The 26,574-nt window shown below is 37.0% G+C and overlaps 1 long non-coding RNA gene across 3 annotated transcripts; it reads right to left on the bottom strand.

The window, feature by feature from the left end:
* On the bottom strand, window positions 1-26,564 carry LOC148675845 (uncharacterized). 3 transcript variants are annotated; one of them, XR_015941723.1, is made up of 5 exons: window positions 26,441-26,564; window positions 11,810-14,341; window positions 11,066-11,115; window positions 10,880-10,956; window positions 1-3,131 (listed from the first exon to the last, which is right to left on the bottom strand). It is a non-coding gene; the product is annotated as an uncharacterized LOC148675845 (long non-coding RNA). The 3 variants fall into 3 exon arrangements; XR_015941721.1 differs by having other exon boundaries at window positions 1-10,956; window positions 11,066-11,140; XR_015941722.1 differs by having other exon boundaries at window positions 1-10,956.
* Window positions 26,565-26,574: the final 10 nt, after the last annotated feature.

The following is a 26,574-nucleotide window of genomic DNA, read 5'->3' as shown; positions in this document are numbered from 1 at the left end:
GTGTTTCATAAACCAGTTCTTAATACACAGGCTTGTTAACATGAATCTCCATACACACATCCTTCTGTGTGTATACTTGTGTGTGTATACAGTATACAAAATAAAGAAAAAACACCACAACCAAAACACACCAGATTTGTTGTGCTTAATACATTTGCAAAAAATAAAATAAATGCAGACATTTTTTACAGAGTGTGGAAGAAAATTAAAAAGCCACAAATCAAAAATGTAAATAAAAAGAAACATGAAAACAAATTAAAAACCATGAAATAAAACAGATGATTGTTGAAGTATTGGTATGAGTTACAGTTTCAGGGGAAACTGGAGCCATGCTGGTCTGTGAAGAAAAGGTGACAGATCACGAAAGCAGAGAAAGTATTATGAACAGAGATAAATATCTTTTTAAATTAAGAATATTTAAGTGGAATTTATTATGTTTTCAGCTTGGCTTTTAAAGGTGTTTTGTTATTTCACACAAATTTGTTTTCCACAAAACCTGGAAAAAGTATAAAGAAATTAATGAAACATGTCCAAGCACAGGCCTCTGCTTTAGTGGAAATACAAATGAAAGGCCTTCATACCCCATAAGCCTTCATAATTATAGTCTCTTTAAATCATATTATAATACAATTTAAATAATAATACAGGTAAAAAACCCAACTATTTTTTCCATAATTGTGAAGGTGGCACAAACCATTTCCCAAATAAAGTGAGGAAAAAGAGAAAATATATTTGTTCTCGACAAAAAATGTTTCAGTTTACATTCAGTTTTTTAATCATTAAAAACAAGATAAAGAAAATTGAAAAAATAGTTTATGGACCAAATTTAGAAGCTGAAAAAAAGTACTTGAGCTATTTAAAGGAAAATGTCATGTTGAAGGCTTATAGAATTTTAACATTGTAATGTAATTTGAATTGTACATACAGTATCTTTATCTGCTTTAGTCTTTGTATGTAAAAACATTCTGATAATATTCTCCTGGTAGGATAGTGGGCAAGAAATATTCTTTGAAATGTATTAGATACAATACCTGGTTTTGAGCTGAGGAAATCTCTACATGTTAGTTGACCTTAAGAGAGCTTCCAATTGTGTTGTAAGGAAAACAGAAGAAAAAAAAGTAACAAGTAACATGTTTTCAAGGAAGTGGTTTCTGGAGTACAAGCCTGCAATTATGCGTATTACTGTATATTTTGCCGAATGGATGCCAGTTTCACAGTCCAAAAGCTGACGTAAGACCAGGGCATCATTAATGTTTGAAATTGTTATAATAGCAATGTCTATCAGGAACATGCCATGCCTGAGCGTACACTGATAAAACTGAGTTCATGATGAAATAATGAGCTTTGCTTCCACCAGTGTATATAAAGAGATTTCACCCTTTTTGTGTGAAAATAAGTACTGAATGTATCAAAAACATAACCATACTTTTACACACTGTATTTCTAAATAGACTGTTCAAATTCATCACTAGCCTGTAAATATGGCAGATCAATTATTTGCTAACAACCAAATGGGTTTGAAAGGCCAACAGGTTTCCTTTGTTTCCTTTCTAATATTCTTTTGGGGAAAAGAAATGTTGTACATTTAATCCTCCATTGTTTTTATGTCATCTGGTAGGTCTGCAAACGCTTGGAAAGTTTACAGAAGCCTCTGGAAGTCAGTAGCAAAACCCCCAGGACCACTTAAGAAAATAGTACGGTTTACAAACGAGAGGAGACCATTCAGCCAGCCTGGCCTGTTTGAGAGCTAGCCGCTTATTGATCCAAAGGCCACATTCATATATAGATCCTTTTCATCTGGAGGGACATCAGAAAAATATAAGAGATTATCGTCATCGACATCTCAAGTGACAGCTGTCGAAAGTTATAAATTATTCTCGTTTCGACTGTGGACTCCATATTGAGACATTTGAGGTTAATATAGTGGCTGCAACTCCACCAGGAAGAGGACACAAGAAAGTTTTCCACAAATGTGCAGTCAGAAATGTGGTTGGGCTGGATAACTCAAACCTAAGGGTGACAATCGGCTTCCAAAACCTTTGGCACCACAAGGGTGACTTTTCTACAAAACTACAACGTGAGACTGGCCTCATGAATCTGGGGTCTGTGAGCTTTGTGGCCACATGACACGAGAAAACGAGCATTTTGTTTACATCAGCCGAGTGACCTAAGTCAAGCTGCATCCCGTGATGTGACTGGATGAGACTGAAATGAAGGTTTTGGACACTCTCGCCAGGAGTGTGGTTATCACAGAAATGTGAAGCTCATGTTGAAAACGAGAGTCAGGCCTTCTGCAAAGTAGGCAAGTGAGTCAATCTTACTTTGGGGCTGTTTTGCATCCTCTGGTTCTAATGCTTCTGTTGCATTTCAGCGATGGATAGATACTGAAGTGTATCATGATATTGTATCCAAAAACCTGGTTCTCTCTGATAGGAACACATTTTCAGCTGTATGATGACCTGAATCTGCTGCCAAATGGTTAAGGAATCACAATCTCCAATTGTGAATTCAGTCCAATAACATATTTGTGGTAAGAGTTTAGGAAAACAGTTGACAAGCACCAGCTGTGTCATTTGAAGGAACTGGAGAAATTCTGCATTGTCTAAAATGCCAGAACCTATTAAAAGGCTCAGGAAGTGCCTTATTTATTATTCACACTGCGGAGGAACATCATATTTTAATGAGAAAATATGCATTTATTTTGGACAGATTTATTTTGGATGGAAAGTCTTAAAATTTTTGTGACAAACATAATAAATACTGAACTTACATTTTCATGTTCCTTTTGCTAAAACCAACATTGGTTTGTGCTGGGTAAATGAAATAGAACTTCACTTCACTATATTGAACTTGAATAATAAACAAAAGTGCAACAGTAGACCTTTTTTCAAAACTCCCAAACCACTCATTTTCAAAGTACATAATATGCAATGATTCTCAGTAACATTGCAATAATGTGTACAGGAAAATCAGAAAATCCCAATGAAATCTATGAGAAATCCTAGAAATAATTCAATGTAGGAGCAGCAAGGTAAAGAATACTTACTCATTCTCTAATCCCCTGGCTTTTACTTCAGACCTTGCTTATTGCCATCAAAACTCTCTGGGCTTTAACTTGCATTTGTGGTTCACTGAGTGACAAGGTGCAGAAGTTAATTGGACTATTTGTTTGTGCAACGTAGCCTGCTCATAAAAAGAGGGTTTCAGAAACCTCTGAACTAAAAAAATACACAGTAGAATGGAAGCAGAGTGTGGCTGCAGAACCTCAGAACCCAAGAAATTCTGATATGAGAGGCTTTTTTGATAGGTTAGTTGCAATGACAAAATCACACCGATCAGATTTTCACAAACCAGAATATGCAAGAAGTAAAACAACATGGAGCTGCAATGCAAACTGCATCGCCAAATGCTGTATGGTGTTATGGTAACAGTAACAGGCACATGGTCTGAGTTTTATGAGTGCACATACTTACTGGCTGTTCTGTTGCACCAAGGCATGCTGATGTGCAGTTTGTTTTGGCTATTTTCCTGTGGTTGTATTTTTCATAACTGCATCTGCTGATTTGCATTAGTGTAGGCAGCAGAGCAGCTGCATGCAAAGCATTAAAATTATCAGTCAAATCTTGCAGTTTTCTTTAAAGGTCATATCCTATAAGGCCTTATGCCAGGGTGAGTTTTTCTAATACTGTGCCAAAAGCAGGCCTGGTTGGTATTTCAGTTAATAATCTTTTAATGTTTAACCTTTGTATTGCAGTATCAGGCTCACCATCTGTGTGTAGGAGGATGTGAAATTCAGACCCATGCTGCTGGGGCACAAAATATGGTTTCAGATATTTTCAACAGTAATTTAATATGTTAATGCAGACCATCATTGTCTACATGACTTAAAAAAACCTTGTCCTAAAAACGTTTTAATGACTTATCTATATAATGAATTACATGCAAGTTGAAATGCTTAAAACCCGGGTTCTCGGAAAAAAAACAAGAAGTAGTAATTCCGTATTTTTGTTTGACAAAACACTGTAGCAGCGTTGATGCTCTGCAAACATATGTAACTTGATTTGCAGTGGATATTTTCAACCATCCAATCACTTCAAATAGCTGAGTTTTGAAACATTAACTTGCATTCTTAAATAATTCTACTTTCACTACTTTCAGTGTTTCAGTTTTATGAATACAGAAAATTAAACTAAATCTTAAGAGTAACAGTTACATATATATAATCACCCCTGTTATGGAAGCAGTTTAAGAAAATAAAATATAAAAAAGAAGCAATTGAAAATTGCAATTTGGACATTTAAGTGTACAGTTCCTCATACTGATATACTGTAGCATGACAGTGTATGACAAAAGTACTGGAAATGCAAAGGTAAAAAAAAACAGACATCAACAAAAATCAAAGGATTTGTCTCATTAGGAGCCATTTAGTCAGGAATAAACTTCAGGATGATGCAGTGTAAATTGCTGTTGCTTACAATAACTTGAATGGAAGCCTATCCTGGCCATTGAAAAGCTCTGTCAATATCCAGACTACTGGTAAGGCCTTTTTGTGACAAGAGCTTTCTAAAACAATTTAATAACATTTCATGTACTGAATGAGTAACTACTGAGGTATAGTTACAGTGGAGTAAATATATTTGCAAAAGCTGTTATTCCTTCTTGTGCAATCGTTTGTTTTGAGCTAAACTGAATACGCGAAGGCAGAAGACTCAGTCTCCAGTGGAATGTTCTAGACTTCAAAAGACAAAACAGCTCTAATAAGGCAATAGTGGCAATAGGCAGACAATAGTGTTTTATTGGTGTCTCTGAGTTATATTTTGTATTTTTGTTTGTTTAGACATTATTTAGTTTCTGTTGTCTGAGCATTAACTTTAACTACTGTTTTAGGATTCAGAATATTGGCAAGACACTATTTTATTTTCTCTTGCATAAGCAGCTGAAAAAAGCATAAAGAAATTGACCTAAATACATACAGTATCACTGTTTATATTTAACCCTAGATTATCAGCTATCAAAATATCATAGACAAATGAAAGGTCATATTGTGTAGGTGGAATTTGTGTATGACTCACATTCATCTCCAACTCATAGCAGGTTTAACTGTTTAAATATCAGTGGCTTTTTCAATTCTGTAAACTAAGTTTCTGTTCTATGTGTAATTAAAAGGTTAATGTTAAATTTAGCCTCTGCAAACAGCATCAAGGAAGATGAGCAATACTGTGTATACAGAAGAGGTGACAAACCTGGAATCAGTTTCCTGTGATATTTCGCTGATATTCTGATATTTGTTAAAGTTTCAAATAAATTACTGTAACTAGTATCAGAAAATTGTGACAGTGTGGTGGTAATTACCAGTCCTGTAATTTTTACATGTCCAAAATCACTAAGAAATACACAAAAAATTAATAGGGAAAAATAACATGGTCAGCTTCTGCAAATATTTTTTTAGGTGATTCAGGTGACTTGGTGGTAATTTTGCGCTACTGTTTGTCTCCTATAGTTTTGCTTGTATGCCCTTTTTTATAATGTTTTACAACGGTGGTGTCTTGCTGTAAACAATTCACACTGAAAAACTTACTGTTTCAAAGTTGTTGTGTTCACTAAACTGTTTTTCATCAATGACCAAATACACTCCTGAAATCATTCTCTGCCCGTAGCAAATCAGGCTGAAATCCCATATCAAACGACATCATCACAGAGGGGTAAAAACAGTTTTGCGAAAAGACCACAATGTATCTCAAGATTCACGTTTAAACTAGGTTCTATCTATATCTTCCTTCATGTCCTGTCAAGTGAAATGGTTGCCGGCATTTCTGAGAAACCATCCCGGGCCCGCTTCCTTCCTATTTATAAAGAGTTGCTACCCTCTACAATTACAAAGTCCCTTTCCCGTCTCATATTCGCAATTTCAGACCGCTCAGCCTTTAACAGCAAACTGAAATGAGAGACCTGCCTTCCCTTTAACTGCAGTTAAAAAATGCGACAATTATGAGTAAAAACATAACGAGAACAAGTTGTTTTCACGTCTAAATGATAATTCTAGGCAACACAAAACAGCTATAACGTAAAAAGACAGGAACTGTGACTGCATTGCCACCGGGGTTTGATATGTACACCCACAGCAGTTGACACTGAGCAGTATCTTCCACTGTCTAAATCATAATTGATATCGGGATTATTCAAAAAAATAATGTACATCTTTTTCCCCATTTATATTTAAAATATAAGTAGAAATGACGTCTATCTCAGTTTACAGTAAAGGGCATAGCTTTTGCTGTAACATTTTTTGTTATTTTGAAGTTTCCTATTTAAATGTACTGTTTCTTACAAGCCCAGATGTAGGTCAGAAATTGTGATGAAAAAATGCTTAAGTGAATAAATGTGGTCGGTGAGTTGGAACGATGTTTAAATTCAAATCCTCACCGCGGACTCTCGGCGTGACGTTTATTAGACATACAATTTGACCTACTTGTCTTTTGAATAATTATTTGCCCTTTTCGTTTTAACCAAGAAACCAAGCAGAAAGACTGAAATCAGAGGTGATATCTGTGGTACACACGAAGCGGCTGCAGTACTGAAAGTATGGGGTTTGTAAAGCACGAAAGAGGGAGATATCGGTACATTCGAGGTATTAATCACCTATGTAATTATTTAATTAAACAGTGAAAATGATGCTGTCATGACCATATTTTTATTTTAGATTTTGTATTGAGTCCTGGCATTATGTAGTATTGGTCCGGTGTCCACTCAGAAGAGGTATTCGGTTTTGCTAGCTCTGTGATGTATTTTACACATACAAACACATTGCTGAAGTATAGGATCCAATAGAAGAGATACGTAAACACGCTCCCCTTTCTTATTTAAATGTTATTACGTGAGCTTAACATTTTTTTTATTTTGTTTTGAACTGCATGTATATTATAATTCCAACTACCACACCCACACCACACCACAATGAGTACAGTACACTATGAAGCCTATAAATTCAGTCATAAGCTGCTCAGCTTCTTGTGGGAATTCTGTGGGTGGCGGCGGTATAAAAGATGATACAGGGTCAGATTACAGGTGGGGTTTGGGAAGGTTATAAGGTCGCCTGGTGCTGCTCAATGATTAAGAAATTAGCTGTGTGTTGTAAAATGGGAAGATGGTGCTTAATATTAAATTGACCACAGTACACGTTCGCGGTAAATGTACACGCAAAATGTACACGCACACGGGGCTCTGCAATTCAAAATTAAAAACAATTCAAAAGGGATCAATTCAAATATAAAAAAAAATCTTTGGATGTCGGTTTTTGTTAGTGCAGCTTCAAAAGATATGTTTGAGCAAAGGTGGGATGGATGTTCACATGCATAGTGCACGTTAGGCCCAATTTCTATCCCATTACATTTGTTTTTCATTCCATGACTGTTTCTGCTAATGAATAATCGTTTAAAGATTTATGATGTTTTATTCTTCAGTATGATGTGTAATAGTTCTTTCCATCAGCATGGAAAAACCTTTCTAATTTCTTGGTTAGTCATGTTCTTGTACAGAACAGGGCTTATACAGTAGGTTCGTGCACTAGCAATGTCATTTCTGAAGCATCTGAAGCAAAACCTAGAGTGTTACAAGCAAAACCTTAGACGTATTTCCAGGAAAAGTGGAGATGTATATCATAACACACCTGGGCTGATGAACACCCATTAAATCCATTTGTTATTTCACATCAACTTAAAAAAAACCCGACAATTTTCCTAGTTTGTTAAAATGAAGCTGCTGTGCTTGATGTGTCTGATAGTCTACCACAGAGAACCTCAGTTGTTGACTTTTTCTTTCGTTGCGTATCAGATGGGACCGGAAAAAAGCTGTGGAGTGACCTAAAATTGGAACAACGTCCCACAGATTACAAAGACTTTTCAAAGTGCTCTACAGGTAAAACAATCACACAAGGTTATGTGGAAATTCCTGTGAAATAACTTCGAAAATCTAAAACATGTAAAATATGATACTTTTCATATACAGTATTCTTTGAAATGTAATTTGTAGAGGTTCGAATATTGAGCCGTGTCTTAATGCGAAATGCGAAGAAAATGGTAGATAGTAACTGCTATTTCCGAGTCGAAATGCATTTTCATAGTAGAATTAATGAAACGTTGCTAACAGTTTCATAACATTGAAGTGTAATAATGTTTCCATTAATATCATTCAAATGGATGTCATGATTTGGAAGCGCGTGTTTAAGAAAAAAAACGGGATTTGTAGGAAAGAACAGAGAACAAAGACTTGGATTCTATCTTGTCGAAAACGGGCACACTTTTGTAGAGAACAGAATGAATATTCAGTCTGTGTTCAAACTTTCTAATTGGAAAAAAAAAGATCTGAATGTAATCCATTAATTACTATCCAACTGCAGAGTAAATGTAGCTTAAAAGACTCATTTACCAGCTGTCCATTAACTGGTACTAAATGATAGGAATTGCACAGCTTTGAAAAGGACGTTTTTTTTAAAACCCTTTTTTATTACACATATAAAAACCAAAACGAGAGTTAAATAACAGACCAGCTCGGCACATTCCTTCGCAGAAAACTATTAATTAATTCAACCCTGCTTGTCATTATCATAATAAAATCGCAGCTGAGGGTTAGGTCTGGGAGAGCACGAGTGGCCGGCGGTGGAGGACAGCTACTCTGTCCATTGGCAGGGACAGCTGCCGCGAAACTCGCAGACAGACACACACCCACGGTGTCTGCAACAGTCCCAGCTGCTGCCTGGCTGCCTAACAAAGGTGCTGGAACAGAGGAGTGCGAATGCTTAAAATACAAACTTCCAGAATCTCATTTTCTTCGTCTCCTCTCCCCCCCCGCCTCGATTCAAGCGTGACTCAACGGTGGTTAATGCATGCTCTTTTGGCACTTGAAAAACTTGACGTATTTTGTGGTCTAGTGTTGTGGAACACGGTATAACACAGCAACAGAGAACAGAAAGTAGAATAGGTTCAGTTTCGTATCTCTTGTTGTTTCATCAGTTCAGTTATATTCAAGGTTACCTAAAAAAGTAAGAGAGTCATTCTCGAGGGTCTGAAAATTCAAATTTATGTTCCGATTTCTCATAGAACACACTTTTTAAGATTCTGTGACTAATATTCTAAATCATACAATCAATTCATAAATAATGCAGTCAGGGAAGCCCACGTCTGAACTGCGAACGAACTTCGTGTAGATGAATGAATGATTCCCTTTACAGCCTTGATTCGTTTTATGCAGTTATACATTTCACCCATTAAACTGAAATCAGGATACAAATTAAGACACTTACAGGCTTTATGGGTTTTCTAAAAAAGATCACATGATTAATGTCAATGTGTATCGGTTTGCCTTGTTTTTGTTCTATACTTAAAGCAAGCCGAAAAAAGAACAATTCGACGACTTATTTATTCAAAGACCGATAGTGTTGTTTGTGGTGGATACAGATAGCGTACTTTCAAATAAAACGAGCCCTAGGGAAATGCTTTTAAATACATTTGACAATAGCGAGAATTCATCAAAACAGAATGTATTTACTCTACAGCTAGTTTATAAACGAGCTTGCGTAGGATTAACCGATACAAAGTAGTATGAAAGTTTCGCTTCCTAACTCAGCCGATGTACTCACATCGGGCTTCAAGATTAATTTCTTTAGGCTCCTACACCCTAGATAACTCTGGTTCTGATGACTCCTCTTATCCAGCTTTTTACCGAAATCCCCCTTCATTCTGGCACTTTCTGCCAGTTATTGATATGATACCCCTTTGTTTTTATGGCTTTTTAAATGGGCTCCATTAAACTGGATGCCCTTTTTCTCCTTCATGTTTTACCGTGTTGCCTTTGAGCTGAAAAGCTGAAAATATTAAGAAGCTGAGTAGAGCCCAACCACAGTATTATTTCCCTTTAGCAAAGCAAAGCTGCGATCACATAAAGTCTTCAGGGTCTAACCACACGTTAGTTAAAAACCAGTGTGTTTTTGGTCAATCCAGGAATTGTAGATCTACAATTCTAAAAACATAGAGTACTTCATTTTCAGATTCTGTAGTACACCATTATATAAAATATTTAATATGGGTTTCAGTAACTTTGTCTTTGATTAAATCAAGAATTTAGCTCAACTCAGTCTTGAAATTGTAAATGACATACTGGCCTGTTAATGTTTTCACTGTAGTGCAAGGATACACAAAATATGGTCTCAAGGGGCAACACTTCACCAACATTTTTATGTTATTAAATCACCAGAACACTAAAAATGAGCTAATTTGGTCCAAGTAAGCAAATAATGTCTTCAGAAATTGCAGTGAAGTTGATACGGTATCCCTTCTCCTCCCAATGGAAATTGGAAAATGGAAAATTGCCAACAGTTGCCAGCAGTTTGCTGCTTTGCAATTGCAACAAGTTGCCAACATTCTTTTTAAAATTTCCAATTTTTTGTTACATTAAACAATGTCTAAAACCAACATCTGCCGTTTTTATTTCTTGTAGATATAGACAATTATTCCTAGCTCAATGAATTAATTATTTACATTAATGCTATAGTAATTGCCATGGAGTTGTAGTATATTAACACATCTCTTTAGTTCTTTTTAGTGGGCATTTGTTGTCTTATCACACCGTTACTTATATTATTTATGATGTATTTACTGTATAATCTAAGTTCTCTAAGTAAATGTTAAAAATACTGGGATGTAAAAGACTTACTTGTATAAGTGCCTCTAACAGAATACATTGCATAGCAAGCATGCACACAGTTCCAGTCTTGAAAGGCCACAGTGCAGCAGATGTATACTGTAGGTCACTTAAAATCCAAACAGCTGGGAAAAAAGTTAAGATGATCTAATTAAACACATATTGCATATAATTAAGTGCTTACGTGGAAAGAAAAAGCAGAAGACCTTAAGGATTTGCAGGACCAGTCCTGCTCCCTCTCTCCCAGACCAGAGCTGCTCCCTGTTTCCGAAAGAGAAAATTCAAGCATTTGAGAAAGATAAAGAACTTTTTTATCGAAACTTTGTAAATGAACAAGAAAGTGTGTCATGAAAGTGTCAGGGGAACTTACCTTTGTGGACATAATTCATCCAGGGCGTGGCCACGGAGAGAAACAAACTTCTGAAATCCAAAAAGGAGTATCAACCTACCAAAAGCAACCATTTCAGGACTCAAAAGATGACGTTTCTATTTTTTAACATGGAAAAGAAAGGGATTTCAAGATCGCAACAAATGGTGGAAATTATACTCTTGTGAAACAGTCTTGAGCCACCTCCAGTGTGAACACAATACCAGAATCAGCGGAGAACTGGATGTGTTTACGATTGTGTGGGTGTGAATAATTCATCCATAGAAAAAGGCCCTGGCTGCATTCTGTTATCGCTGTTTTAGGATGTGAGTTAGGGGTCCATGTTTTCAAATACTGCCTATCAAAAGTACATTTTAGAATAGATTTGGATGAGAAAAACTAACAAGAAAAAGTTGCTTCCAAGAAACTTTTAATGGCCAGTTTTTGGAAACTAAAAGACTTTTGAAATCCTGGTTTGCAACCAATTACCTATTACAAGGTTGATGAGAAAAATACAAAAAGACAGACAACTAGACAATTCTGAATTGGTATTGTGTAGAGTCCTGCTGCTTTAACCTGGCATATTTCTTTCTACACGCAATTGAAGTAAAAGCTACCTGTTCCAAAACTCAAATACAAATGACATTGTAATGACATTTGCAGGACTCCTGTGGTGTAGGGAAGGCGTTTGTATGTAGTAGTCTAAGGGTTATCTTCCTGCATTGTTATTATCACAGATACACTCACCCCTTGTTTTTGAATTGTTGAAATCCTTCACTGTGTTCTTTTCTTACTCCAGCTGTAAAGAAGATACACAACCTTCAGCGAGTGACTGGAGCTGAAACTGTGTGTGAGAATGAAGAGTAGGCCTTAAGAAAGGGGCTGCTGACTAATATCCAGCTCGTGTAGGAGTTGCTGTGCAATAACAAAACTATGTGTAATGTCCAAAGTCACCCCAGAAGTTTACATCCAAAAATAGCTTGTATGTATGTTAGAAAACACACACTTTGACATCAATTAAACAACTATTATGCCATTGTGATATGAACATCTTTATTCCACCAGTAATGAAGTGCAATCTGTGTCCTTCTCCAATATTTGAACATTTTTATTCAAATAGCTAGTGACAGCCCATGATATAGTGAAACAGGCAGGGGATAGGTGTTAAAATGACCTGTTATCAAGAAAATTATGTATGAGTTATCCTTTTAAAGTTGAAGTAAAAATAAATTATCTGGTTGTCCCTGGAAATCAATGGTTTATGTCATTTTGTTTTATTCAATGCATTCAGCATTGACCCTTTCCTTTCTGTGAATATATAATACATTTTTTTCGAACCCATAAAGGAATTTATATATTCATAATTTTGATGTTCCAGGCCTAAATCTTTGCATGCCTGAATGAAACTGGCTCTCATTTTCTCCATGACGTATTTCCCTGAGTCATTTTCCTCATTCAGCTCTGGAAAAGCTTTTTCAGATCTTATTGAATCTAAAATAGTGAATGGTAAGCTATAGAGAAAGATCAGACTGGAGACTCTCCAGACTGGAGACCACTGACATAGGTAGCAAACATGACTCCTTTTAGGCGCAAAGGACTTCAAACACAAATATGCACCCTCTGAGATTTCAAGAGGATTTAGATGAAGCACGTGCTAAATGAATAAATGCCAACATTCTTTATAGCAAAATCCATATATCCTTACCACCAAAGGCGTAGTCGGCAGCTGTAGGTATAGGTGAAATGCATTGCCCTTGTTTTCTAGGCACTTGAAAGGTGCTGGCCATTACTAGTAGTCATCTGGGCCACCCAAAAACAACAGTGCTCAGATTCTAAACCTGACCGGTGTATAATCAAGACTCTCATGCGAAACTCGCCATCATCAAGGCTCATGTCTGAGACACAACAGAAAAGTTAAAATGTTCAATTAAAATAACTCACCAAGCCATGCTCCCAAACAAGAGAGTGTAATTTATACAACTGCACGTACAATTACATGGATTATGAGTCAGTGACATAGCGATGTACAAAGACAGCACCTCTATTCCGCTTCTTCACGATGTGAGTCTGAGTCCATCTCAAATGTACTGTGTTGTACATTATTTTTTCTCCTAGAGTATGTTTAGAAAAGCAGTGTGGGCTTAGGTATTTACAGCCATTACATTATGCAGATTCCCAGTCTCTTCTGAACAGACTTCAGAACAAAAAGAATGAAGCTCCAGAAAAAAGAGAGAGAGGCCAAAAGTTCAGATAAAATATTTTGTATAGGCTGACAACAAAAAAGAGCATTAAAGACAGAAAAAGTTTTTTTTTGACAACATATACATATAGTGAGCTATCTGTGAGCAAGGTTGAACAATCTCCTGTGAATTGCATAGTATTTGTAATAATATTAGTTTCTGGGTGGCAGTGATTCACTAATGCACATTACGAAAGACATTTCTTTGTGTCAATCACTATGAACCTCATCTTTTTAAAGAGCAGAAATGTGGAAATCTTTATAACCAAGCTGCAGCAGCTGGGCAGCACCAGTGAGTGCCCTTAAGTGCAGCCTACTCCTCGCAGGGTGTATTTAAAGATGCACCGAATATAGATTTCATTGGGTGGAGGTCATCATTCTCCAACTTTTAGGCTTGATGCCTCTCGGAAACTATACAAAAGAGGGGAAAAAAACACAATGTGGAAAGAAGGACCAAAGAACCGGTTGTTTAACTGGTTGAGTAAAATAATCCCATTATGATACAGCTTTCTTTCAATCCACAAATATAACAAAACACAAGCAACAAAAGGTCTTAGCCTCTAGGTTTGGTGACTTGAGTTTGTGTTTTGTGTGTGCTGCAGGAGACCTCAAGGCTACTTACAGTAGGCTCCAGCTTGGCTCAGCCTCTAAAAATAAGTGTTCATTATTGAGCATGTGTTGAGTGTGCAATACTGTATTACTGCAGAGTGTAGAATTTCTGCAATGTCCCTCATGGGATTGAGAAAGTATCTATCAAAACATTGCAGGTTTGGACTGGACTGTCATGAGCCACACGTGAGGCTTGCTGGGGCGGTCCCAGTGGTATTGATCTGTAAATGAACTGAACACTACTTTCAGGGTATCCCCAGGTGACCTGCTAGTCCCCAATATTCTTTCACTGCTGTCCATGCAAGTCAGGTTGCTTTTCCTTTTCCTTCGATGCCAGCTGGTCTCCAGGCGCTCTGAGAAGAAGAAATGGACGACGCTACCAGCGTATTCTAGAGGGGCTCAGCCTTTCCGTGCTGGTACAAGGGTCGGACCTGTGAAACACAGCTGATTAATATTTGCCGATTTCAAAACAGGAAAGAGGTGGGGAGAGAGAGAGAGAGACGAGTGTTCAGTCAGGCCTGCAGAAGACCTTTAACCTCCACTGAACCTGGACAGCATACCTGATCATACACAATCTGCGTTCTGTGCTTTCTATGTGTCTTTAAAACCAGGAGCTGCCATTGCTTCAGTGAGCTGTTCTGGTTTTCTTATTCCCTCTCTTCGGTGCCAATGAGAGTTAAATATGAAGCAGTCGCACTGTAGTTACAAAGACGGATGAAGGGTAAGATGCACAATCTTCCTTTTAGACCTGAAACATGTTTCTTTACAGGTTATTGTACATATTTAAAATATGTCTCCTTCCTTTGCTTTGTTAAAGCCCAAAGAGATAGCTAGTGCCCAGCACTGTATTTTTGAAAGATTTATACTTTGTCCAAATGAAGCATTTTCAGCTCCAGGTATGGATTTAAAATTAAAAAGTACGTTTTTTAGCACTGTGGGAAACAAAGTGAATAACCGAACTGCACGATTTCAATTTTTCTTAGTAGGGGAGTAAGCTGTCTAGTTACAATGCAGGTTTTCTTCATTAAGCAAGTCTTAATTAAGAGAATGGTCTATTTTAATTTTAGAATTTGCAAAAGGAAATAGTTTAAAGAAAGGCAACCGAACTCCTCTTGTTGTGAATGTTATAAACCTTAATTTAAAGGCGGAATGTGAAAACAACAACTTTAGATCTAAGAAGAAAAAGGTAAATTACACTAAAACTGCACATATACACATACAAAAGTTTATACATATAAATCAAATTTTAAAAGGATGTTATTTGCAACCAAATAATACTATATTATTTCTCACAAATGAGGAAATAGCTGTAGAAAAGGTGTGTCCAGAAGCACTTAGCATTATTAGCACTTGGCACTCAGTATTATAACTGTCCAGTGATAGCTAGTGGTGATAAGAGCCCTAAATTGAATCTGAACTGAAGACACATATGTTCTGTCTGTATCACAACATTTTTCTAGCCTCCGATCTCAGATCTCTGACCTTCACTATCAGCTAAATATGATGATATTTGTTCTTATCTGCCTCATTTTGATCATACCTGATGCTTATCCACTTTTTTTTGCTAGAGGATTCTTACCATAAAATTGACTCTTATATACAGAACAATAACATGATTTTCACTTTGTCACTTTCTTCTATTTTTAAATTTATGAGGAATCACTAAAATGTCACAGCAGTTTGGAAATGAGTCCTGTCTGCATATTAGGACTCATTTAAACTAGTTTATTTACCTAAACTAAATGCATTTATACAGTAACTTTCAGCAAGACAGTAACCTTTAAAACAAAACTGTGAAAACGGACTATTACATACACTATGCTGGCAGCAGAATGGGGTCAGAGTCTATGGTAAATGGTATATTTTTGTACACAAAGTGAACAGACACGAAACAAGAGCCCTGAGCCTGAGGAAGGATATGGGTTTTTGCTGACTTAAACCAAGAATCCTGAGAAGCTGCGTTAGGGGTGATGGGGAATTTTCGGGGCACTCTTTGTGAACATAATAGTTTGTGTAGGTGTCAACAGCAGGCAGATCTTATATTCAGATATGGTGAAAAGCGTGTTGTGTGGTATTGATATTATTGCCGAGCGATGAATGACAAATTCTGTAAACAAGAAAAGCCATTTTCTGACCTCAGCAGCAGACCTCAGCCTGCTGACTGATGTCATTTATGTCCTATTAAAAATGCACACGGACGCTGACTTTCATAAGGTCCACTGAGGCAATCTCACATCTCAGAGGGTGTGACGTTCCTGGACGGTGGCCTTGCCTGTGTTTGTTCCAGAAACACATTATGTGAACAGGGACAACAATAGAAACAGACTTTTTTTTCCTAGCCAGTCCAGTCTGTTTCAATAGGCACTGTGGCAACATGAGCCTAGGGTTGTGTTCAGTGTCTGTGGTATGGCGGTGGTAAAACTGCAGACAGGCTAGGCAGCGTAGAGAACAGCGATAAGAACTCTGGGAATTGGCTCCTTTGCAGCAGTTTAAAGTGGGCAGATCACTACTAATTACTGTACTCCTAATGACTTCATCCATCCATAACATGTTCCATAATTACACAGAACAGGCATGGGACACAAAAACCTCAAAGATCACTGCGATAGTTTTAATAGTATAATTCCACTAGTAGTGGTCTGATAAACTGAAATGTCATCTTTTTTGTCATGCTTCAAATGTGAGGGCGTGCCATTTCTCTGAAGGCTGTGCACTTGCTTTAATAAAAGCATGTCGGACTTTTTTAGAACTGCTTATCTCTTAATCTTGCTCTAACCCCTTCCACTGTTTGTGCTCATCTGCACAGAGTTAATTGTTTATTTTTTCATTTGCAAGTTTAAAAGTACAAACTTTGAATAGGTGGGGATATTCAGACATACCAATTACTCTGAGACAGAAAAACAGCTGCACATCTTGTACATAATTAATAAAATAACACCATGACCAACCCAGGGATATACTGTAGATATATTATCTATATAATGCAAAATATCTCCTGTTCACAGCATTATTGCATAAGAAACAATCATGTGCCTGTTATTAGAATATAAGCACTGTCTAAGGTACAATTATAATCTACTAGTTAAACCATTTGTATTTTTCAGGTTATTTTTTTAACATAACAGGATACAATCAAAACTAAAGAACAAGTGTAGACTTAAAATAGAACTAAATCTCCCCATAATTTTGAAGATGGCAGAGAGTTTGATTTTGACCTTTTCCACTCTCTAGTTTCTGTAGTGTCTCAGACTCTGAGTTCCAATACAGCACAAGAAAAGAATCAAAAACCGTTTGGCCACTTAAACGTATCCTATGACTTGATTCTAAATACCTGATAAGCTGAAGTTGAGTAAACTCTGCAAATCCTTCCATCCTTTCATTTCCTAACTGCTTTCTCCAATTCAGGGCCGCGTGGGAGTAGGAGCCTATCCTGGCAGGCAGCAGGCACAAGGCAGGGTTACACCCTGGATGGAATACCAGTCCATCACTAGGCAGGGCAGACAGACACAAACATAGACACAAACACACACTCATACCTGGGTCTATTTTCACAGAAACCTGAACACACAGAGAAAACCCAAGTGAACATGAGGAAAACATGCAAACTCCACACAGACAGCACCCTAGGCCTGGAGTTAAACCCAGGACCCCAGCACTGCAAAGCAGCAATGCTAAACGCTGTGCCAATGTGCTGCCCTCTAATAAAATTGAATATGACTGCATTACTACAGTATACCGCTTTTGGTGATATGATACAAGGTAATTTATATTTATAGAATTTATATGAGAATAAATAAATATTGATATCACTCTCAGTAAGTGCAATTACACAGCAATGCTATCAATTTACCACAGTCCACAGAACAGCCATGCGTCCTTGGCAAAAAACATTCTTACAAAGACTTAACTGGACTTGAACGTGTTAGAGCATCAAGCGTCATCTTCCTTATTTTACTACAGTTCAAGTCTGAGGCATATACTGCATAGATGCTCCCCTCTGTACATACAGTATCTTGTGTAAGGGGCAACAAAGAGACTACAGTACAGTGTTAGAGACTCCAAAGAAACAAATATTACCCCAAACAAAAAATAAAGTAAAACTGCCACTTGCAAAACGATTAACCGGGAAGCAAACGTGAATGGAAGAGGATGTGTTTTTGTCACAAGAGAATCCGTTTCGTACAGTTGCACGAGAGAGAGACTTTCTGTCTATTCATGATAGGCTTCTGTGTACAAACAGCCCTCACTGTTATCCCTTAACATATCAGGATAAAAAAGTAAGTAGAATAGGAAAAACAGTAAAATAGGAGGCCTTTGTGTCTGCCAATGGATTCTGGAAAAGAAAGACAAATGATGGCGATATTGTGATATGTGGGAATATTGCAGAAAATCCTTGAACCACATCCAGCCTTGATGGATGAATGACCGTCTTTTATACTTAACATAGTTAGGCTTAACTCATTTTGGATTTATGTTCTATATTTAACAAGACCCTATTAAAAAACAACACAGGATTTCTGTATTCGTTTCCTGACAAAATGCTTTTAAGAACATGTGAAGAAAAAAACTTGTCCTAATAATACGATTGTAAAAAAAAACCAAATATGCCACTGTAGCAAGCGGGTTTTCAGCGCAAATGAGAAGCAGGCATATAGGATTTTGAAATTATCATGCTTCATTGTAACTCTTGTGCTTCACAGAGAGCAAAGACTCAGAAAATGAAATGTTAAATGACGTTGAAAAGTCTTTCCAAACGTCTGCTTTTTTAAAAAGGGAAAACTATACTTTGAAATTCAAATCTGAAAATACGTTTAATACAAAGTTCAGTTAATTAGACCTAATTACACAAGCTATTGATTTAACATTTTGCAGTGAATTGGGCGATTTTCCTCAGTTTCTCATGATTAGTTCTCATGATATCTTACTGCTGCTTTTTGAACACAACCTGTTTCTACTGTTCTGACCTGGGTTTTTTATGCACAGAGATTTTGACATTGCCAAGGTAAATAAATTGTTTTATAACTGCAGCTTTCTTTATATTTAGTCAATAATAAATGTACAAAATCACTTGTGTTTAAATCAACAGAACAGAAAGTAAATTTAAAAATCACATCTGCAGGGGCAGCATTGTATAAAAATCTTTTGGGTAACGAACTGAAAAAAAGGGGACAGGGATTTATAAGCCTAAAAATTAAAAATACATTGCGATCAGTGGATCTTATTTTCCGGTGCGATTTTCCAACTCTTCCAACAATTTTGTGTTCACACAAGTCAAATTTGTTTTTCCAAAAGGTTTTTTAAAAAGAAGAAAATCAAAACCTCACACAATTCAAAAAGCAGAAGTCATTTACGATGAATCTGACTTTTAAAAGCTATTTGATGTGGAAGCCAAACATTGACAATCATGTAAGAGAGCACTGCAGGCTGAAGGAATTTTTAAAAGTCACTTTGTCTGCTCGCACTAGGCCTCGGTTAAATCAGCACAGTGAGATTACAACACCCTCTCCTGACTACAGAGTTAACAACCTCAGCTCACAGTTCCAAACACAGGGCTGCAGCCTGGTTGCTTTCATTTAGCTTCATCTCTATAGAAACCAACACGCACCACAACCCATTCGGGAGGGAGCGATGAGCACAAGTGCTGGAGCAGCAGAGTATGAGCCTAAAGAATAGACACATAAAAATAGAAGTAATAGACCAGAGATAAAAGTTACATTTCTTCAGGATAATGTGCATAATTCACAGATTACCCATTGTGTGCAAGACAAAACTGAAACTCAGGAATATGGTGTTCTCTACTATACGGTGAAACAGCTGGTAGAATCTTATTGATTTCTGAAAGGTAGTAATATGAGATGTGTCATTTAATTATGTGATATAACTGATGAACTCGTGCTACAATAAGATCCAAAATGAGAACATAAGAAAAGTTACAAAGGAGAGCAAGCTGATCGGCCTATCTAGCCTGTTTGGAAGTTGAGAGCTAACGTGATCTCTTCATGCCATTTCATGCCAACATAACACCCCTTTAAATTATATGCTTTTACTGAATATCCTTGCTTTTCAATGATTATATGTGTTGAAAAACAAATGCTAGGTTTTTATACATTGTTTACTCTTTATATTACGCTGTAACTTCACAAAAAATCGGTGAATTATGGGAGAACTTCGTAAGGTCAGTGACAGAAGTGCATATGAATAAAGACACACACACTACATGTGCAAACCAGAAAGTGGAAGACCATCTGAGAAGAGGGATATTTAATCTAAGGAACTTAAAACACACATAGAAACCTTTTTGTTTCCTTATTCACACTGATTACTTCTTAACTCCCCAAGTCTATTGTGGAAGGAAACTCAAACTTTACATAGAACTCAAACTTCAAGTGTAAATTTCAGTCTATATTCCAGCTATTGCTATTGAAATAGCAATTGCTGTGATGTTCCGTTAAATTGCAATTACAGTTATAATTCCAAGTAAATATTTGTTGTAACAATTTTAGCTACATTTAACAAAAACTGTACACAATATATTTTACTTATATTTATGGGAAATGATAAAGCACAAATACAAACACAAATACATGAAATGGTATGTAATATGTTTTAGATCAATTAAAAACTAAGTACTAAATATGATAGACGGGCAAATGGCCTGCTGTTGATTATTAGAACAAGTCAAAACTCTTTTTATGCAAAAATAATATAGTTATTTTTTAACTGTGGCAATTTGTCTTTAAGATAATGTAACCTTAACCCTACACCCAACCCCAGTTAGTACTAACCATGTTTTTATTTATAACTGAGGTCCCTGTCTAAACTGCAAGACTAAATGTTACATGTAGCCTAAATCTTAAACTTACCCATAACGCTGGCAGTCAACATGACACCCAGCTCCTTCAGCCCCAACTGCTCACGAATGTAAGCTTATCTCTCATATAGACGTTTTAAATGACCAAATAGTCTCCGCTGCTTAATCGCATGTTTTTACCTTTGCGGCCCATGTTCTTATTGAACACCTTCTTGAAGCAGGCTGTGTGACATCATTGAGATATCAGCTAGCTCTAGCTGAATAAAAAACTCCTGCTTTGGCAAGCCAATATTTTGACATTTTCTGTTTGTCTGCCAGCAGAATTTCCTAGGACTACAGTCAAGTCATCTTGGGAAACCGTGCGTGCGTGTATGTTTACCTATCAATGTGCGAACAAAAGCTGAGAAAAAATCCCCACACACGCAGCAGCTCCTGGCAAACAGAAGAGGTGGGGTTGTGTCCATGATTTTAAGGTTTTTCATAAACCAAATGGCATCTTCTTTAAAAAACTAAATGTGCCCAGACTGGTTGTATTGCTCCTGTTTTTACCCGGAGTTGAGCCTTGTTTTACAGTGTTACTATTTTAAGTAGTGTTTAAAAATAGGATGGGAATTAGTGGGAAGTCCTATGAAGATATAGGAGCAAACGTGTCTGCTTGTGGAACATTGGGCCTTGGGCAGTTTTACTATACTATATTATTATACTATATTATGCTATCCTTGAAATACCAAGTACAGTTTACTCTTATTAATTTAAGGTCAATGATATTCTTTGTTGGAAGTGCTTTAAAACAGGTTTTGATGTTTGGATCGTACATACAGTACACAACTCCTGGCTAATCTGAATATTGAAAAAGCTCCAGTAGAATAGACATTCATTCTCATTCTTTGTACACAAGGTACACTAGATCTTGTTTATGTTAAAGAAAACCTGGAGAAATGTTCATCTGTAACATCTGTTGTAAACATGCTTGGTTGAAAAGCTCTTGGTGAGTATGGACATACTAAAACACAATGATGTTGGTCACAGCAGGCTCTGGAGACAGCCAGGTCTGAATGACTGATGTCTGGGATATAGGACTCAACCAGCCCTCTGAGTGAGCTCCGTAGGTCAGACTATGGGTAGGTCAGGGAGGGAATGAAGGAAGAGCTAAGTTCCCTTTTTTTTAATCACACCTTTGGTATTAAAAACACATAAGAGATCAGATTTAGAATCATCAAACACTGCTTCAAAAGGCAAAACAAGAAGCTCAATTATAGAAACCATAGCAAGTGTTAAAATAAGACTGTTAATTACACAATGATGACAACCAGAGGTAATAGGTACTATGTACTGTTCCTAGCTAGCCTTTGTAAAGAAGTTGCTTATCATGTGTTTAGTACTTGTATACATGAGCATTTCTCTACATACATATATACAGTATATAAGACTCATAAATCACCTATACACGTACACAGCTTATACAACGTCCTAAAATCCACTGTTATCATCATCAAATTCTTAACATATAAACTACTCATTGTGTTAATTAGGTCACCTCAGTAATGTATGTATCAGCTCTCTTTTTAATATGACTATATTGTAGACAAGGAATTGTGAATAAGTGTGAATGTGTTACATGTGTTCACCGTGTACAGTGCCCTTTAAAGCATCACATTACTTGGTGCTACAGCCCAAAAGACACATCACAAGACAGATGGATGGCAAATTGAATTCTCTCCCCACACCACACACACACAAACAAACAAGCAAAGATTTCAATACAGGAAAGGTGGGCTTTGGTTTCTTGTAGAATGAACCCGTTAATCAGACATGGCACTTCACTGTTGAGCTGCACACAATGGAATCCGAATGGGGCAGTGAAGGTTTTAACAGCAATGAGCTTCATTAGGCTAGTTCCTATACATTGGGCATCAAAATGATACATTTCCAACTGTTTTGTGGATCAAAAAAAGAACGTAAGAGGACTTTTTTTTAAACAAACGCAGTCAACAATGATTGCCTTGAAGACAAAAGTCTTCAAACGTTTTCTGTGCTGTGGCAAGGCAACTCGAATTTATGCCTGGTTCTTAACAAGGCTAAGAGCAGTGGCTGCCTACTGAGTCCTCTTGGCATTATCCCAAAAGATGATGTCATAGGGATGACTTCACCCTCATGGTGTCATCACCCCCCCCCCCCCCCAGAGAAGGTGCCGTCTGACAAACATGCAACAGAAAACAGGGTTTTGCCAACAGTCTTGCCACTATAGTGGATTCTGTGTGGTTACTATTTTAAGGAAAGAAGGAGGGGGCAAGTTTAATTGCAGTGCTTTGCTACCACCATGTAACCACACAGCCTAACAATAAACAGTTATTTCATTTTGTGGCTTTACTCTGATAAAGCAGTCCTCCCTGCGGCAATTTTTTTTCTACAAAGGGGGTGAAGTCGATCGCTAGGCAGGGATTGCTGTTTTCCAAGTCAGGGAAGTTAAGTTTGAAAATGAATGTGTCTTTTGTGCGGATCTAAAAATTGAATATCATCCTGCTGTCCTTCAGTTCCGCAGGGGTTTGGAAAGGGTGTGATGTCATGCAAGTGCCCCGAAGAAAAGCCTCTTTTGAAATTGCATTCCCACAATTCCCATGTGAAAATTAAAAAAAGAAGGTTATGCCTCATTAAGCCTATAGGCATTCCACCTTGGTACTTGATTTCTGTAGATTTCACAAAGCTAAGCAAGGCTGGGCCTCATTAGTATTTTGAAAGAATAAGTCTAAGGAAAATCAGATACCACAGTGCAGGTAGAAATCCTGCAGAGACACAGGTGGTCCTATTCCCTGTGAACAAAGAAAAATACAATCTGTGGAGATTTTAAGGGGTGACCAATCCTTTACTAATCTATTTTTTTTATGATTCTTGGCAACACTTGGAGAAAAATGGATGTTGATCCTGTTTGCACAATGGGATTGGAAGCAAGCAACTAAAATGTGCATTTTGCCTAGCTCCCTGTAAAATCCCATGTACACTGCCTGCCAAATGTATTGGGACCGCAAAGTCAAAAGTGTTTTTGCTTAACAGTTAAGAAAATTGTAATAACATGTAAAAATAAAGCACATTTTATTTTTGGTAATTGCATGAATACATTTGATCATATAAGAACAAAAACATGCTTTCTGTTCAACCACGTATATTCTGTTGAGGCAATAAATGCTTGAAGTCTGTGACCCATTTAGCTCACTGTACTTTGTGTAATTATTTGAGATGCTTTGTTAAATATTTGCTGTAGCCAGTTTGAGTTTTTTTTTGCCTGTCCTTGAGGTGTACAGACTTGAATTCTAACTCAGAATACCTCTGTCCAGATAGACGTGGCCAGTTTAAGATTTTCCACTGAGTCTCTTGATGAGCCCCTCTGTGTATATTTTGGGTCATTCTCATGCTAAATGATGAAGCGCCACCCAATATGTATGGAAGGGTTTTCTTTTCCGTAAGCAGACAAATTGTTCCTGTCAACTTCAGAATTTATTCTCAAGCTGCCACCATTAATTAAATCGTCCATAAGGATAAATGAGGAGGCTGTGCATTCCCAGGCCCTGACACTTATACAGGATGTCCACTGTGTGCGTCACAGCTGAGGTGGTGCTCATTGGAGCGTCTGCTGTTCTTATCTTTCTTCCCAATTGAACTTTTCCATCACTTTGGTAAATGTTTATTTTGGTCTCATCTATCCATAAAATATTATTCCATTTTGGCTTTTCTATTCTTGGCTCTGATGAGAGGTTTACTTCTTGTGGTGTAGTTTCTGCAAACCATGGATTTTGATACCTTCATCCCTGCACTATGGAGATGCTGGCAATTTTTGTGACAGCTATTTTAAGTTTTTCCTTGACAGCTCTGATCATTTTTCTGTCATTGACTGCAGATGTTTTTCTTGGCTGATTGGCGATTATACCTGTGGTTTCCTTTTTTATTTCAGTATATCCAAATTGCCAATTCCCGTATGCCCACTTTCTGTGACATTGTTTCGGTTGATTTCTTTATTTTCCTTCAAATTCAAATAATAAAAAAAAATTCTTCAAAAGAAAGTTGGTTTCCATTTTGTTTCTTGACTGTCTTGAGCTAGAGAGGTTGACTGGATGTTCGGCTCTTTTTTAAGCGCCCCAAAACAAGCACCTAACCGAACAGGGACACCTGTCAGCAGCAATTGTCCCAATACTTTTTGTCCTTCAAAAGAAGGCCAGAGAACCAAGGCCTGAAAATTTCACACAGACTGTATTCTGATATCACCTTGTTATGCCTCTGTCTCTGTTACAGCAGCAGATCTATTTTCCATCCATTTTCAAACCAATACTCTGTTGTAGGGGAGCAAGTCAGGTTGCAATACTGGACTGGATGCCAGTCCATTACAGGGCACACACAGACACAAACTCAGTTTTTCAGAAGCCAATGAACCATGTCTTTCGACTGTGGGAGTAAACCAGAGCACCAGGAGGAAATACCTAATATTAATAACCAGCTGCTGACTTCACTTCCTGTAGTTGTAACAACCTTGTCCTCCCCTGCTTTCATAAATTCAAATTTCACGTGCATCTTTCTCCCACTTGAGTCACAGCTGGGTCAAGACCCGTACTCTGCCTACCTGATGCGGAAACAGTGATGTCCTCATTTCATCAAGACGAGACTTGTAACACCTTACTACCTGGGGTACCTTTTAAGTCAGTAAACAGGCTTCAGCACGTCAAGAATGATGCGGCTCATGTGCTTACAAAAAGTGCTCTAAATCAGCATGTAATTCCCACTCTCTGTAAATTGCACTGGCCCCCAGTTCCTCCAGTTGCAGTACAAGGCTCTGAATGATTCAGTTCCAGATTATTTTAAGGATTTAGTGCATGAGTATTGTCCAGCTCTTAATCTGAGATCTGTTGATTCAGGGGTCCTTACTGTGCCAAAGATCAGGCAGCTCCACAACTTCGAAACCTACAGCTCAAATCCATTAGAAACTGGTCAACTCAACATTTTAAAAACATGCGTAAATACCTGTCTTTTTCTAAAATTCATTACATATGATTTATTTCAAAGTAGGTTACACAAAGAAAGTTTGTTGTTATCTTATTGTAGTTTCTTATTACTGTATGTCTGTTTTGTATGATGAGTGCTAATTTACATTGCTTTGAGGTTTTTGAAATGCACACAAAGATTATAACAATTAACATTCTGTTTCATAATATGAAAACAAGCTAATAATCCTATTACATTTATTAACAAAAATAAAATAAATAAACATAAAATGTTAATTTTGTTCAAAATGAAATTTCTGAATTAAAATTCGGCAAGGAGTGTCATAGAAAAAGTTTTGAAAAGAGTTATACATTGTATCTTATAGCCTTATCTGTAATTGATCTGTGTATGAATTTGAGCAGTAAGTACAATTAGGCAAAAAATCTACATGTTGCAATTTACTTTTTAGGCCTGTTTTCCATATTGCTGGAGTGAGAAATCAAACCAAAATGTTTCTTGAACCTTTAAAGTTACATGTAAACATAAAGAAAGAATTTTAATCTACCACAATGAGAAATGACTCCCTATCCCCCCAAAATATTATTACTCTTACAAATGAATATGCTAGTAGCATGAAATGAAATCAGATCCTGAGGTTAACATTCTCTTACAGAGACCAAAGTAACAGAAATCATATCAAAACCAACAACCAAACAAAACTATATATTTTATAGCTGCCATGACAACTTACTTTACTTTCCAGAAGGGCACTCTCATCAGCATTGTGAAGAGAACAAGCTATATATTTTACTTAACCTTCACACAGAAAAATAATAAAAAGCAGATCACAAAACTCACTCCTCCAGGTCTCCCATGATTAACTGC

Source organism: Lepisosteus platostomus, chromosome 2 (genome assembly GCF_059453375.1).
Source record: "Lepisosteus platostomus isolate fLepPlt1 chromosome 2, fLepPlt1.hap1, whole genome shotgun sequence".
Taxonomy (NCBI): Eukaryota; Metazoa; Chordata; class Actinopteri; order Semionotiformes; family Lepisosteidae; genus Lepisosteus; species Lepisosteus platostomus.
Note: the sequence above shows the minus strand (reverse complement) of the source record. Positions and strands in the feature narration are given on the sequence as shown.